The sequence below is a fragment of the Chenopodium quinoa genome, unplaced genomic scaffold (genome assembly GCF_001683475.1).
Source record: "Chenopodium quinoa cultivar QQ74 unplaced genomic scaffold, ASM168347v1, whole genome shotgun sequence".
NCBI lineage: Eukaryota > Viridiplantae > Streptophyta > Magnoliopsida > Caryophyllales > Amaranthaceae > Chenopodium > Chenopodium quinoa.
In genome coordinates this window covers 4,132,090-4,141,588 of record NW_018742951.1, presented here as the reverse complement: position 1 = coordinate 4,141,588, position 9,499 = coordinate 4,132,090, and positions in this window count along the sequence as shown.

Below are 9,499 nucleotides of genomic sequence, written 5' to 3'. Positions count from 1 at the left end.
CCCGAAAGGAAAAAGGCTAGCTCTTCAGCTGAGCCGCAAGACTCAGAGAGCCAGCCGAAGAACAAAAAGACTGGGACACCTGCTGACATTGGCAGCAGGCTAGATTCTGAAGAGTCCAGTCCATCGGCAATGGACATGGACCAACAGACTGAAACAGTTGAGTTGGCCGAAGGAGACGGTGAGAAATGTGTAGCAATCGGGATGGACCTTGATCCGAACACCCGTTGTGAACTTATTCAGCTCCTTCGGGACAACAGAGATGTGTTTGCTTTCTCGGCAGCTGATATGCCCGGGATAAGTTCAGACCTCATCTCCCATAAGCTTAATGTTGACCCGACGTGTCGACCAGTTAAGCAAAAGAAGCGGAATTACTCCGCCAATAAGAACCGAGACATCGCAGCCGATTCATCGAACCTTGCCAATATCCAGAATGGCTGGCAAATGTGGTGATGGTTCAGAAGCCCAATGGTACCTGGAGGATGTGCGTTGACTTCACGGACCTAAATAAGGCTTGTCCAAAGGATTTCTATCCCTTGCCGAGGATCGATCAGCTAGTCGATTCGACAAGTGGCCATGCCTTGCTTAGTTTCATGGACGCATTCTCGGGGTATCATCAGATCTTTATGCACCCCGACGATCGAGCAAAGACAGCATTCGTCACGAACGCTGGGGTGTACAATTACAAAATGATGCCCTTCGGATTGAAAAATGCGGGGGCAACCTATCAAAGGCTGGTGGATCAAGTTTTCGCCGATCAAAAGGGCCGAAACATGGAAGTCTATGTTGACGATTCGATCGTCAAAAGCAAAAAACTAGAGGACCATGTAAAGGACCTGGCTGAAACTTTCGCCACCTTGAGAAAGCATCAAATGAAGCTTAATCCGAAGAAGTGTGTCTTCGGCGTGAAGTCAGGGAAATTCCTTGGGTTCATGGTCAGCAAAAGGGGGATTGATGCCAATCCCTCTAAAGTCAAAGCAGCGCTCGACCTTCCTGAGCCGAAAACGAAGCGGGATGTTCAGCGGCTCACCGGAAGAATGGCAGCCCTCTCGAGGTTCATTTCCAGAGCTTCGGATAAGGGGTTACCTTTCTTCAAAGCCCTGAAACTCCCGAAAACAAAAGAGCTTGTTTGGGAGGAAGAGCAAAAAGACGCCTTTAAACAGCTTCGGGAGCATCTGGCTCAACTCCCAACACTGGCTAGCCCAGCTGAAGGAGAAACTTTGTACCTATATGTGGCCGTTAGCCCAGCCACCATCAGCGCAGTATTGCTGAAGGAAGAGAGTAAGAGTCAGCAACCGATCTACTTCGTCAGTCATACACTGACGGATGCCGAGACTCGCTATCCTCTACTCGAGAAAGTTGCTTTCGCGGTAGTAGTAGCTGCTCGGAAGCTTAGGCCCTATTTTGATTGCCATCAGATAGTGGTCTTAACTGATCAGCCGTTGGAAAAAGTTCTCGGCAAGGTTGAAAAATCTGGTAGGCTAGCCAAGTGGGCTTTTGAGCTCACCGAATTCAGCATCAGCTACCGTCCGAGGGCTGCCATTAAGGCTCAAGCTCTAGCGGATTTCTTGGCCGAATGCTCATACCAAGAAGCGCTAGACAGTGAAAAGAAAGTCTGGACCGTGTTTACGGATGGATCTTCCACCGAAAACGGTTCGGGGGCAGGAGTAGTGATAACTTCTCCCGAAGGCAAATCCTTTGAGTATGCACTAAAGTTTTCTTTTAAGGCCTCGAACAATGAAGCCGAGTATGAGGCAGCAATCGCCGGCCTAAAATTGTGCATCTCCTTGGAAGCCGATCATGTCTGCTTAAAAACAGACTCTCAGCTAGTTGCATATCAGATCAGTGGCAGCTACGAGGCCAAAGAGCCCTCCATGATAGCTTATCTTGCCAAGATCAAATCAGTCATTGCAGAGCTGAAAACTTTTGAGGTTCAGCTGATCCCAAGGGGTCAGAATACTCAAGCCGATGCACTCTCCAAACTTGCTAGTTCATCTTTTACCGAGCTGAACAGATTTGTATATGTAGAAGTGCGTCGAGAGAGAAGTGTCGACGAAGCACCTGAAGTGTGCTGCGCTGACCCAGAGCCTAGTTGGATGGACCCCATCCTAGCTTTCAAGCTTCGGGGAGAAACTCCTGAAGATAAAGCTTTGGCCTCCAAGATGACGAGAACCAGCTCTAGGTTCATTGTCTTCAGGGGGGAACTTCTGAAAAAGTCCTTCTCAGCCCCATTGCTGAAATGCGTGGGACCAACAGATGCAGATTATATCCTACGGGAGATTCACCTCGGCATCTGTGGGAACCACATTGGGGGAAGAACCTTAGCCCACAAGGCATTGAGGGCTGGATATTACTGGCCCACCATGATCGCAGATGCTAAGGAGCTGGTTCGGAAATGCGAAAAATGTCAAAAATACGCTCCAGTTATCCATCAGCCAGCAAGGGATCTTCAGCCGATCCTTAATCCACTCCCGTTTGCCCAATGGGGACTGGATATACTGGGACCATTTCCAGAGGCTGTGTACCAGAAAAAATGGCTGATAGTTGGTGTCGACTACTTCAGTAAATGGATCGAGGCCGAAGCAGCCTCGAACATTACAGAGCAAACTGTCAGAAAATTTATCTGGCAGAATATCATCACTCGCTTTGGCATCCCGAGAGTATTTGTCTTCGATCATGGGAGGCAATTTGATAACTTACCGCTGAAGCGGTATACAGATCAGTTCGGCATCAAACTGGCATATTCAGCGGTATGCCACCCGCAAAGTAACGGACAAGCCGAAGCTGCAAATAAACAGATCTTAAATGCCCTCAAGAAGAGGGTGGAAGATCAAAAGTCCAAGTGGCTGGAGGAGCTCCCTGGAACCCTTTGGTCCCTTCGGACAACTGAAAAAGAGGCAACGGGCCACTCACCTTTTGAACTGGTGTATGGTGCTGAAGTCGTCCTTCCAGTGGAAATTGGCTCTGAGAGCCTTCGAGTGCACCACTTCTCGGCTGAGAATAAGCGACTGATGAGGGAATCTCTCGATTTCCTCGACGAAGTAAGAGACTCAGCCCGAGACAGGATGGCCGCCTATAAGCAGAGAATCAGCAAATTTTATAAACGAAGGGTCCATGCAAGGCCTCTCAAAATTGGAGACCTTGTCCTTCGGAATGCTGCTGCAGTTCAGAAAGGCCGAATCCATGGGAAACTCTCAGCTGCATGGGAAGGACCTTATGAAATTTATGATGAGCTTCAGCCAGGGACATACCGACTTCGGCAGTTGGATGGAACTGAGTTGAAAAATCACTGGAACGCTGATGTACTGAAGAAATATCATGTGTAAACCCTTCGGGGCAGAACAATCTTTGTAAGTACATTTTGAACTAATGAAAGGCCTTGGAGCCGCCATTTATATAAATGTTTACAACTTTTTATCCTTTCAAAATTTTCTTTATTCTATCTACTCTTTAAGGGTTTTTTATTCAGCCTCGTCTGAAACCTTCGCCTTCGGGTAACTGGGTTTCAGATTGCTGACAAAACTCGTCTTTTTAAAGAACACTGGTCTTTCAGCTGAGGTCAAACTTCAGTAAGACTTGTTCTCCAAAGACATGAGTCCATGGACAATTCTGGGATATTGCCTTAACTGAGCCTTGTATCCCAGAGAGCCATTATCCGAAACATTGCCTTAAGTTGGCCCTGTGTTTCGGGTATCCATTTTTCAAAGATAGACAGAAAATCAAGGATAACAGCAACAGTTGAAAATTTTTAAATCAGCCTCGTCTGAAACCTTCGCCTTCGGGTAACTGGGTTTCAGATTGCTGACAAAACTCGTCTTTTTAAAGAACACTGGTCTTTCAGCTGAAGTCAAACTCCAGTAAGACTTGTTCTCCAAAGACATTAGTCCATGGACAATTCTGGGATATTGCCTTAACTGAGCCTTGTATCCCAGAAAGCCATTATTCGAAACATTGCCTTCAGTTGGCCCTGTGTTTCGGATATGCGTCTTTTTAAAGAACACTGGTCTTTCAGCTGGAGTCAAACTTCAGTAAGACTTGTTCTCCAAAGACATGAGTCCATGGACAATTCTGGGATATTGCCTTAACTGAGCCTTGTATCCCAGAAAGCTAATATCCAAAGCATTGCCTTCAGTTGGCCCTGTGTTTCGGATATCCAACTTTCAGATGAAGTCAATCTTCAGTAAGACTTGTATCCCAGAAGCATTGCCTTCAGTTGGCCCTGTGTTTCGGATACCCATTTTGAAGAAGTGAAGAAATTGCTTATTCAGCTGAAGTCATACTTCAATTTCTGGGGGGCAAGAAGCACTCTCAGTGCAAGTATGTACGGCAGAATTGAAGAAACAGAAACAGTAAAGCATTCAAAAACAAAGCAACTGAAGAAAAGTGCATCAGATTAATAATTCATGCTCAGAAATTGAGCTACAAGTTCAATTAAACTGTATCGGCAGCCGCCCACAAGCGGAAAATAACAGCTGCCGAAATACGTACAAAAGCAAAAAAAAAAAAAAATTGTTGTACGACAAGGCAAGCTGAAGCAAAAAACAAGGCAAAAAATTCAGAAAGCGGCAAGTCTAAAGTTAAGCACATGATGAACCGCAAGATTCTGAAGACGACTGCCCGAGTTCCTATGCTTCAGCCTGAGGATCAGACTGATCAGCGTTGAGCCCCATGATGGCCTCAGCCCCAGCAGCAGAAGAAGCGGGCTTTGCACTCTGCCGAGCCTCCCTTTCCCTCTGTTCAGCTTCCAACTCCATTCTCTCAGCTTCCTCTTCGGCTTCCTCAGCCTTAAGAATTTCAGCTTCGACTGGAGTTGCATACTTCATATGAGGGTCTTCGGGATTCTGGACCCATTCAGCACATTTAGACCAGTCCAGCTTCGGTTCAGCATGAAGGCAGACTCTTCGGCATACTCTGAACCCGTTTCTGAAACCCATCTCATATTCCTCTTGGGTATAGACACGGACTTTGAGTAGAGCCTCAGCATCAGCCAGCTTCTTCTGGGTCTCCTCCAAGTCTTCCTTGGATTTCTTCAGCTCAACAGCGAGCTTAGAGGAGGAACCTTTCAGCTCATTCAGCTCCTGCTGAACTTGGGAAGCCTTTGTCTGAGCTTGGGCCACTTCAACTTTTTTGGTCATCAGTTGATCCTCAGCCTCATGGAGTTTAGCTCTCTGAGCTTCGTCAGCAGCAGCAGCCTCTGAGAGTTGGACATCTTTGGCCTGGAGCAGCTCTTCAGCAGCCATTCGGCTGGCTTCAAGAGCTTCTAGACGTTGCTGCACTTCAGCTTGTGCAGCAGCTCCTTCCTGAATACGGCTCTCAACAGCAGCCTTGAATTTGGAGACGTCCACTCCCATATGCTCCTGGAGGAATTTTTCCCCTTCCATCAGTGGGGGAAAAACTTCCTTCTCCATAGCGTCACAGAAGGTTTTGAGGGCTTCAGCAGCTCTTTTCTCATACTCCTCACCCTTCTGCTGCTTCTCTTCAGCTGCTGCTTGCTTCAGCTTAGCAAGCTTTAATTCCTCTTCAGCTACCTTCTTGTCGTGCACAGCAGCGTCTACCCTATCTTGTAGGGTATCTATCAGCTCTACAGTGAGAGTCTGATTGTGCACGAACTGAAAACAAGAAGAAAAAAAAAATAATAATAATAAATAAAAAAAAAAATATATATATTTATAATAATAAAAATAGAGCTGAATTTCAGAGGAAATGAAGACAAGGAAAATTACCTGCATCATCAGCAGTTGGTTAGACCTGGCTGGGTCAGGAACTGATCTGCTGGATTCGCCCATCCCAGCAGTGGCCTTCAGCGACCAGATCCTTGCCCTATCTACTTCGGACATGCCAGCAAAATCGCCGAAGTAGGCTGCAGCTCCTTCTCGGTTCTGACCCCATATGAGGTCCCAGATGTGGTCTGGGATTGGAATTCGGGGGGCCGAGAAACCCATTTCTCCAGATTGCAGAGTCTGGAAGGAAGGGAAGGATGACGATGGAGCTTGATTACCTTTGGATGGCTCAGCATCATCCTTCTCAGAGGAGTCAATTACTATGACCTCCTCTTCTTCAGGGGTGAGGACGAAAGCCTCAACCTCTCTTGCGATGTCTGCCGTGAAGCCCTCAGCACTGGACATCACGGCATCCTTGTTTTCGTGCTCAGCAGCACTCTCCTTAATTTCTTCTTGGACCACTCCCTTAGATTCGGGAGTTCTCTGATCCACCTCCATCTCAGGAGGTGGCGGAGGGGTCTTTTGAGGTGATTGGGGTGGTGGCCGGGGAACCCTCGGCGATCCATTGCCTTCCTCGGGTTCCCTTATTGCAACGCCGATGGTCATCGGCCTCCGCTGAAAGTCATGAGGGCCGATGATGGCCATCCTTCGGCGCCTTTTCAGAAGGGGTTGCTCGTCCATATCTGAGTCTGAAGACTCTCCTTGTATTTGGTCTTCGGGACGAACATGAGCTTTCCCTTCTCTATGTCTGTTACTCTCTTCAGACTGTAACAGACAGGGGGGAGGAAGAATGTGAGTAAAAAAAAAAAAAAAAAAAAAAAAAAAAAAAAAGAAAAGAAAAAAGAAAGACAAAGTTAAGTCTGAAAGCTCACCGAGGTCTTCAGCAAAGCCTCGTCTTCTTCAGCTGCTCTAGCTGCAGCTTCTGCTTCAGCAGCTCTGGAGGACCCTTCTCCTCCTTCGCAAGCTTCGAGAACCCGTGCAACCTCTTCGGCTGTACGGGCAGCTTCAGCTTCTTCGTCCAGCAGCTGAAACCAGGGGTCTCTCTTCTTCCACCAAGGCTTCTGCCTCTGATACAGAGCAACAGCCTCAATTTGGAAGTGGGAAGAGTCTAGATGAACTTCCCTATGCCTCGGCTCAGTGATAGACGGGGCCCGTTCAGTTACAACTCGTTCTCGGTTGACACCAAGACGAGCGTAGTTAATGCCAACGTTGGTCTCGTCCCGCTCTGAAAAAGGAAAGGGGAAAGGTTAGTTCAGATAGGTTGGCACAGCATAAAAAAAGCGAAGCGAGAGAAGAAAAAGAGATAGTTAAAAAGCCTCGGCCCCAGCCGAAGAAGCTTACCATCCTTAAACTTTCGGCTGAGGCCAACAGCTGCTAGCATGTTCTCTTGGAAAACGTAATGCGTATCGGGGAGCCAAGTCTCCGGGATATGCTGCATTCGGCCACTGCCCCCCCGGTTCGGCAGCTTGCCGAAGATATGTTGCTGATCAAGGTTCGGATCCGCCCCGCTATCTGCGGGGGGACCTAGACTTCCCATTTCGGGATCAGGCTCAGCGAGGTACCGGGGAGCGCTGAAGACGCAAGGGTGGCCCGGATCTGTGGGTGCCCTAACCCAAATCCATTGACCTCTCCAGTCCTTGTCTGAAGAGTCGTTTGGCCACATGGTTAGGTATTGGGGCCGGGACTCAATCCGGTACCACCCAGAACCATGGCTTCCGTGCCCACTTTGAATATTTGGCACTAGCCGATGGAGCTTTTTGAAGCAGTGCAGGTTCGGCACATACTTGATGAACTTGCAGACCCATAAGTATGTCATCACCCTTCGGATGCTGGTGGGAGTTAACTGACATAGAGAGATGTTGTAATGGATCAGCAAGTCTCGGACGAATACGTCCAAAGGGAACCTCAGCCCGTACTGAAGCTGTCTTGTGTACACCCCCACATACCCCGGGGGTGGACGATGGATTCTATCGGATGCCGAGGGCATTCGGCACCAATACCCATCAGCTTCAAAAATGTCGTAATGCAACTCAATTTGCTCGGCAAATCGATATTGATCGGCATTCTCCACCCACCATGGGTAGGGGCGGTTCTTTATCATGGCCGAAGCAACTTCGGCATTCTCCCATTCTGAAAACCCGGGGAGGATATCCCAAAGGACAGCGGGAACTTCATCATCCCGTCCAGAAGCGCTCGGCTCCTCCGTTCTCTGAGGAGGAGTCGAGGAAAGGGGAGTCGCCCTAATCCCTTCAGCAGGGTCAGACTCTGGCCTTTGTCCATTCCAGGTCCCAATCCTGTTCCTAGGATCGGGAATCGGCCTTGCTCTTCTTGGAGCACGGGCTCTACCTCTAACTCCTCTTGCCATTGATTATTTCGAAGAAAAAAGTCGAAAGAAAAGGGGAAGGAGTTCGAATTCGAAGAAAAATAAACTGAAATCAAAGGAATTTACCTTAATCTGAAGCGAAAGTTGCCGATTTACGAGTTCGTAGTGGCAAGTCTCAGTTTCTAAGCTTAATGCTCGGGGAATTTGCGAAGTTTTGATGCGGGTTCTTGGTTTCTCTCTCGAGAATTCTGGGTTTGTGTTGGTGAATAAGTGAGGAGAGATGACGCGCCTCTGTTTATATCTCCAGGAATGGGATACGAGGAGTCTGCGTTTTAATTTCTCTTAAATACTCCACTAAGTAACCGTTAAACACATGATCTTGTGATTAAACTGCCCATTATCCGTCCAACTTCCACAATCATCTGCCTTAACCGTCGTTATCTCATTAATTACGGTTTAAATTCAAATTTTTGGATTAATTAAATCATTTACTTCCCTCCTTTTCTGAATTAAATCAAACCCGACCCGTCATCCTTCCAAATCGGGTCTGGGGGGCAAGTTGTTTGGGTCCAATTTAGTCCAATTGGGCCTAAGCACTAAATGATCCAATTAAAAGCCCAAGGTCAAGGTTCAACTCTCCAATTGTGCTAAAGTCAAAGGTCAGCCCACAAAGCAAGCCAATTGGGCTAAGGCCCAACCTCTCCATGTATGATGAGGTATAAAAGCCATCAATATTGATACATTCATATTCTGATTCATTCATAGATTCAGATGTTCATTCATATATTCTGATATATTCCATAAAAGCCTCAAGCAACAAACTCTCTTGCATAGTGTCCTCTTATTACACATTGTACTGACTTTAGCATCGGAGGGGCCTTCCTCGGCAACACCCCCGAGGCTAGTTTACGTGTGTTTACTGTGCAGGAAACCTTCGGCCCAACATAACTTGGACCGAATCCAGCCTTCTCCATTTCAGCGGACCTTCGGCAAGGTCCCATTGTTTTCACCCGAAACAATAATAATATGCCCTACTCTACTCTACTTAGCTGAGATCTGCTCTACTTTTCTTAGCCCACAAGCTTAAAAGAACAGGGCCTTGGTAAATTCAAGATATATATCTAAATGCCCTTGGATATCTTAGTTTAATAAGAGAACATGATGTTAAATATCATATACCAGAGTTTAGTGATGGCCCTCGTCCACTAGAAGAAATACTTGAAATTATAACTATTAACACTCGTCTTTGTGTAAAAATAATCGAGAGATGTTTCTCAGCAACTAAAAATTGATGGCGGATACAAGAAATCATGCCTAAATGGAAATTTAAATTAATATCAACTAGCAATCATAGTGTCTACATTTGCTCTTCACAATTTTGTTTGCCTTCACGAGTTGGGTATTCCAATACCAAATGGCATTGAGCCAAGATTTGATACAAGCATGTTTCGTGATAACC